General features: G+C 46.4%; 1 long non-coding RNA gene across 1 annotated transcript; it reads left to right on the top strand.

The window, feature by feature from the left end:
• The first annotated feature begins 1,259 nt into the window (after window positions 1-1,259).
• LOC143377810 (uncharacterized) lies at window positions 1,260-4,017 on the top strand. Its single transcript, XR_013087414.1, has 3 exons — window positions 1,260-1,995; window positions 2,068-2,188; window positions 3,475-4,017. It is a non-coding gene; the product is annotated as an uncharacterized LOC143377810 (long non-coding RNA).
• The last annotated feature ends 1,027 nt before the right edge of the window (window positions 4,018-5,044 follow it).

Genomic DNA, 5,044 nt, shown 5'->3' on the forward strand with positions numbered 1-5,044 from the left:
AGAATCCCATATTTCTCGTCGCTTTATCTTAACTTCCATCGATCGCCGTTGGTCACCGAGGCCGAATAATACCCGTCGATAGCGGAATTAGGCATCCCCCGCGCGGCAAAGCGAGAATCCGAGCAGTCGCGCCGACCGCGGGCGGAAGTTTATGCGCGCTTTATATCATCCAGTAAATTCCGCTCTATGGCATATTGAATTTCGATTTTTATACGGCTCCTTAAACGGTTCCATTACTTTGGCCAATAGCGCATCGCGCCCGGTAGTCGCAACGGGTATGCGCCGCTCGCGAGGTTTATGCATATTCGAACGGTGCACTCTGCATATAAATGCGATCTCGGGGCGGCCGAAAGACGGCGTTTAGAGGCAACCGGAGGAGATCGCGTCACGTTCACCGGGACATTTTTTCGCGCCGGATCGCCCTCCTTCGCGCGCTTACAGGGTGATGCTTAATAAAATCACCCCGCCTGGCGATTAACCCTGAAGCTTCGGGATGCAGCATCAAAATTATACAGCGATCCATCAAAGGATAATTTCCACAACCCAAAACAGGGGAAGGGGGAGGAGATTAAATACACCTAATGGGGTTCGAGATTTATTTTCCAAAGTTTCGAGGCGAGGAAGACTGTGTAAGCCAATCTCTAAATCTGAGCCGATGGAATATTTAGTAATTGTAAAAATGTCCCTTTGTAGCTTCTATGCGGTCTCCGCGGAACCACCCTGTATGTACATATTTAGGCGTGCACAGTGTGTTGCCCCTCGTATTTATGCGTACGCGTGTGTCGCCCCGACGAAACGCTTCCAAGGATTATAAAGCTCGCGAAATATTTTCGGGCCACGGCCGTCATAACTCAGCCTCGGTCGCTCGTTTTATTCCCCCTCGGCCTCTCTTCTTTTTCGCTCTCTCTCCGCGCCCCGTCGGAGCAGAACCACCGGCTTCCGTTCGTACAATGGACCGTTCGCGAAATATGGACGCACATTTGTCGCGCGTTATGCTTATGCGCCCGGTGGACGTGTCTATTAGCGCCGCTGGGAAACGCTAAAGTCGAACGGCTCCGTGCCTCTTTCGATAATCCTGCTGCACGGAAATCGAAAGGTCGTTGGAGAGGTTTTGGGATCAGCGAAGGGGTAAATAAATAGTCTTGAAAATTACAGAATTACGCTTTTATTTATTCTTAAATTCACGCGTGTAATACATTAATGCGAACAGGGTGAGAACAATAAGGGTAAAATAAAGATAGGCGAGGGGGATGGTAGAGATGGCTTCGTTAAATATTAAATCTCGCTTTGCAATTTTGCGCGCCGTCGGGGAGCTGATTACGTGCAAGGTAGCCGCAGCGGTTGCTGAAATTTGAAATTCAAGTTAAATAAAAAGGGAAGCTTAAGCTCAAGGTATAGAACGACACCGCGGGTATTCTCGTTTTTCCGTTCAATTACATAAGTGGACGTTAAAAAGCGATGAACGCGGCCGGGTCGACGAGGAATTAAGTAAATGCCTGTTATTCGAGGGGGCTAAGCGACAAGGTAATTTTAATCCTCGCCCCGCGTATATGGGAGTTTAATGGCGGCGGTGCGCGAACAATTGCAGCTTGCGGCATGATTAATTAGATTAAAGTATAGGCCTGATCCCGTCGATAATATTCCAGATAAAGATCGAAGCTCGATGAATGGGAAAAGGATGGGCCTTGGGAACCTGGGCCCGTCCGCACGGGGCCCCCCTCGTACCGCGGGAGACGAGCAACGCTCCTCTCCAAGCCGGGGCCTTTTTGCTTCCCTCTGCCTCGTTCCTCCCTTCGCCGTGAACGTCATAAAAGCCCCGCGTACGTGAAACTATTTCTGTTTGGTGACAACCAAGTATCCGTTCTGGTGCACGCCGAAGATATACTGTCCTTTTAGCTCTCGTCGGCCTCCCGATCGACGAAAAGAAAGGACGAGACCGGCACACCATGGTCCAGCCACCATGAATATTCTCTTCTACGAACAGCGATGTGGAAGGTATGTATTCCTCAACGTCTTTACCCCCGGTGTCTCTTAATCACCTGCCTCGATTAGCATTTCTATGAACAGGCCTGTCGTTCGAGGAATTCCTTTTCATCAGTGTCTCGGCCCGGCTGAAGATTGACACGTAACCCCGGAGAGCTCCCCCGCGGAAAATCGTCAAGCAAGAAAACGCGGCCAAGCCGGAGAGGTACGAGGTGGCTTTACGATATCCTTGGATCTCGCCTACGGGAGGCTCTCCTCGCGGTTCCGTATTTCGCGCTTATGCTTGCATTTCATTGACAGTAATAGACTGTTGGTCGCCAGGGTTGCGCGCCAGCTAGCCGAACGGTAAATCACCGCGGATTATACTTCCCCCGCCTCCCCCAAATGTCAAAATACATCGCGAGGATTTACCACCCCGCGATGCTACCCGCACGAAATCTTCACCGTCGCTTCGGCATTCATGTACTCCCCGTCGTAAACGACAATGACATCCTTCCGCGCCGGGATGCGCCCGCGGAACCGTTATTTCCATTCTTCCCGAATTAGAAAACGGCTTTACTGCCGCCTGGCCCCCTTACCGTAACTCATGGGAAACGTTCGCTGTTGTTGGTCGTGGCGCGGCTCCAATTTGATTATTAATTTCGATCTCGGGGCGGTCGCGACGCCGTCACGCTTCGGAGAATATTTTCTCGCGTTTCCGCGGAAATAGGGGAACGGGGGTTGTTTCAGTGGTGAATAGTTTGGTAGGAATTTCGGGGCGGGATGGGTGACTTTTGTCCGTGAGATACGTCGCTCTATTTCATCTGGCACGGTATGATTTTCATACCGGTATTACGTCCACAAAGCTATACCGAAACCGATATCGTACCGAAACAGATGATTACCGAAATCGTTATAGAACCGAAATATAAGTGAATACCGAAATCGTTGAAGTACCGAAACCGAAATAAATACCAGTATTTTTCCGGTTTTTCTTTGGGTGTCATTGCAGATTAAAGTAATATATTTATAGCCCTTATTAATTCGAGCTGCAAAAATACGACATAACGTAATATATTTTCATAAAAATACCAACAGATTCGTAGCTTCATTATAGCGTGGCCGCAGAAAAAAGAAAAATACAACGTTTCCCTTCCGAATTCCGGAAGTCGCAATATCACTTTCTTCTTCACTTGCGAACACATTATACATGTTATTTTATGATTAGCTTCGGTATTACAGCAATATCAATATCGTGTACAATCGGTTGTGCTTAATAATATTTTGGAAACTGTAATAAAATCCGAAAACTGAAAAAATTACCAGTAAATATAGGTAAATATACTGGTATTTGCATATATCGGTATGACGTCTTATACCGGTATTTTCAGTTTCAGTAGAAGTCCAGTAGCAAGTCCCTCTATTCTTCTTCCTCTATAAATATCAGATCGGACATACCTCAGAATGAAATGTAACAGCACAGTTTTAAAAGCAGTGATACCATTATTTCAGGCGCTGTTCTACTATCTTCCTCGACTGGGGCCGAGCGCTAGTAGAGTGTCGTAACTGCATACGAGCTAGGGATTCCCCTCAAGAAGGTCCAGGACGATGAAACGGCATACGGTCGACTATCGTTGGAGTTGATCTGGTCGTAAAGGCTCCTCCGGTATTACTTTCCGTAGGAGACCATAACGCACCGTGCGCGTGTAATGCGGTAATCCAGGAACAGAGGAGTATAAATGTTGCAGGGCCAATTAAAAGAAGGAAATTGATTGCCGGCCGTTGCATTCCGCGACGGTAATCGCGGCTGTGTCAAAGGGCAACGTTAAACGCATGCAGCGTCGATTAATAAAACAAATGTCGCAATTAACGTGGGGAATATTATGAGTGTGTTACTCATTCAACCGTTACCCGTTAAGTGGCACGTAGACGGAGCAATTAATTATAGAGAGTTGTGCGGCATCGGTCGAATACTTTTTATGAATGTGAAACTACTTGTGTGCTTGTCAATGTTATTAGCTATGTACGCTTTAAATAAGAATCTGAATTATTGTGTTTCATTGTGAAAGTGTATTGCGTTATATCCTCATATTTCCCATGTTTGCCACATGTCACACGTACACCACACATCACAGACAAAATATCACACACCACAAACCACAGATCACACAGCACAAACCACAGATCACACAGCACACTCCACAACATCACACATCACACTCCGCAACATCACCACGTAACATTTTAAAATATTGATGCACAGCTTGATGCGTATGAACTACTTACGATCACGCAGAATTTGGTAAGTAATAACTTACTGAATAGAGCGCCCCGCGAAAATGCAACAAAGTTGCAAAGGCAAAAATTTTTCAACATTGTTGCAAATGAAACTGGGGCGTTCGAGACATAAAATCTCGGTTTGCAACTTTGTATGCTTTTCGCGAGGAGCCAAATTTCGGTTTGCAACTTTGTGCGTTCTGACGAGAAGCCAAATTTCGGGTTGCAACTTCTGAAAATTTATGCCAGGTTTTGGCCAATATGTATCAGGAGAACATGAAGCGAAAAGAGGTATTCTGAATTTCAGCTGCGAAGGCATCTTCGATTCTCTCTCCGGAGACATTACTTAGTGCCACCTCTTCTGACATCATGTTCTCCTGTTACAAAGCCCAATTTTGTGCATTCTGAAAATTTTTGCCAGATTTTGGCCCAGGTATCAGGAGAACATGAAGCGAAAAGAGGTATTCTGAATTTCAGCTGCGAAGGCATCTTCGATTCTCTCTCCGGAGACATTACTTAGTGCCACCTCTTCTGACATCATGTTCTCCTGTTACAAAGCCCAATTTTGTGCATTCTGAAAATTTTTGCCAGATTTTGGCCCAGGTATCAGGAGAACATGAAGCGAAAAGAGGTATTCTGAATTTCAGCTGCGAAGGCATCTTCGATTCTCTCTCCGGAGACATTACTTAGTGCCACCTCTTCTGACATCATGTTCTCCTGTTACAAAGCCCAATTTTGTGCATTCTGAAAATTTTTGCCAGATTTTGGCCCAGGTATCAGGAGAACATGAAGCGAAAAGAGGTAT

Source organism: Andrena cerasifolii, chromosome 16 (genome assembly GCF_050908995.1).
Source record: "Andrena cerasifolii isolate SP2316 chromosome 16, iyAndCera1_principal, whole genome shotgun sequence".
Classification (NCBI taxonomy): Eukaryota; Metazoa; Arthropoda; class Insecta; order Hymenoptera; family Andrenidae; genus Andrena; species Andrena cerasifolii.